This window comes from Gossypium hirsutum, chromosome A06 (genome assembly GCF_007990345.1).
Source record: "Gossypium hirsutum isolate 1008001.06 chromosome A06, Gossypium_hirsutum_v2.1, whole genome shotgun sequence".
Taxonomy (NCBI): Eukaryota; Viridiplantae; Streptophyta; class Magnoliopsida; order Malvales; family Malvaceae; genus Gossypium; species Gossypium hirsutum.
In genome coordinates this window covers 14,788,938-14,791,041 of record NC_053429.1, presented here as the reverse complement: position 1 = coordinate 14,791,041, position 2,104 = coordinate 14,788,938, and the positions used below count along the sequence as shown (strand labels likewise).

Here is a 2,104-nt window from a genome sequence, read left to right as displayed (position 1 = left end):
GACTATTCCAATTCTGATTTCCCAATAATAATTTGACTCTTGACTTGATAGGCAATTTTCAAAGAAATGGCCATCTCCACAGTATTCACAAGAAATATTCTTGAACTGGTTCGGTTTCTGACCTGACAGATTACCATTGAAACCATTAACAATTATGTTCTTAAGCGTAGAAGATACCTAGGCTGCCAAAGAAGCAAGTGTGTCCGCTTTATGTACTTCTGTTGCTCGTCTTTCTGAGGCTGCTCAGTTGGTTGGCCACTTATAATTATTGCTAGCAATTCTTTCAATAATCTTGTAATCATCGTTATAACCTTAGAAAGAAGGGTTCTATTTGCCGAAGCATCCACCATCATTCTAGTATGAATATTGAGACCAATATAGAAAGTTTCGATTTGAATGCAGTAAAGAATGCTGTGATGAGGGCACTTTCGTAATAACTCCTTGAACCGCTCCCATGCCTCATATAAAGATTCTTCATCAAGTTGTTGAAATGAAGTCATTTCATTTCGGATCTTGGCGGTTAAAGATGGAGGGAAATATTTCATTAAGAAACGTTCAACCAACTTTTGCCATGTAGTTATGGAACCGGATGGGAGGGAGCTCAACCACACTCGTGCTCTATCTCTTAAAGAGTATGGAAATAATCTCAATCTCAAGGTATCTTTAGTCACCCTGACTAGTTTAAATAAGTCACTCACTTCCATGAATAACCGAAGATAAAGAGTGGATCTTCAGTAGGAATCCCACTAAATTGACCCATATTTTGCAACATTTGGAACATGATCAGCTTCAGCTTGAATTGTTGTGCCTCGATTTAGGGTCTCCTATTACTCGGATTGACTTCGTTGAATAGAGGAATGGCATATTGTTGAATGGCACAATTTCTGTCATCGGCAACAATGATCGGATTGTGAGTATTATAAGCAAATGTTCCTCCTAGATTTTGGTATGGATTTTCAAAATTCATATCTTTGGTCCTTCTTTGGTTCGCTTGTCTTCTCCTTTTTCAGAAAGTCCTTTCAATTTCAGGGTCTACGGGGAGTAAGTCAATAATTTGATCAATAATCATAAACACCTAAAACAAACACAAAAAATAGGATTAAAATTTAACAAAAAAAGACCAAAATGAAAAATTAACAATTTCACAAATAACGTATTTTAAAACAGTCCCGGGCAACGGCGACAAAAACTTGGAACAACGAAAATGTGCAAGTGTACACAATCGCAACAAGTAATAAAGTGACAAGTAAATGTCAAGTTGTCGTACCCACAGGGACTATGAGAAGAATTATTTATGAATGCAATTTAAATCACTTTGGTGAAGAAAAATATTTTGATTTGAAGAGGTGATTAAAAACTAAGATTTTTAACTAAGTAAAATAAATAAACACAAAATAAAAATTCTAATGCACGATTCCAAAAGATGATTATAATCAAGATGACATAATTGTGCTAGATTATTTACATTTCTTAACATAGAATTATTAAACTCATGTTTATGTTGTTACAAATAAATTCACAGCAACTTAGTAATTTGCTAACTTATGAACATATTTACCTACCAAAATGCATTCATCTTTTGACCATATCTCTATGTCAATTAAACCGATTAAACAAAATTTAATAAACAAATGTGTTAATGTATATACAATGTATTAAATTAAAATAATCTCTTGTACATATCTCTATGTCAATTCAAACAATTAATTCAATCTCATAAGCATATAAAAGATTACGTGAGGTAACAATGTATTTCTACCTTGAAACAGTTTAATCACAATAATCTTGCAAGTTATGCAAGGCTAATGTATCATTAGATACCGTTGCTAATTTAACCCTCAGATACCTTAGATGATTAAACATGCACTGATTAAGTATTGTGTCAATTAATTACAATTTCAATCCGTGTAAATAATTAATTCATTAGTTACCTTACAATTGTAATGCAAGAATAACTTAGTCATAGTTTTACTTATCAAACATCTTACCGAGGCCTATAACAACACAAATACAATTTTTAATAACTCAAGTAGAGAAAATGCAATCAACCTAACACAAATTAAATTTAAGTCATATTAGTTAAATTAAACATATCAACATCACA

General features: G+C 32.3%; 1 non-coding gene across 1 annotated transcript; it reads left to right on the top strand.

Moving 5' to 3' along the window:
* Window positions 1–408: 408 nt before the first annotated feature.
* On the top strand, window positions 409–515 carry LOC121231433 (small nucleolar RNA R71). The gene has a single exon (XR_005929491.1). It is a non-coding gene; the product is annotated as a small nucleolar RNA R71 (small nucleolar RNA).
* The last annotated feature ends 1,589 nt before the right edge of the window (window positions 516–2,104 follow it).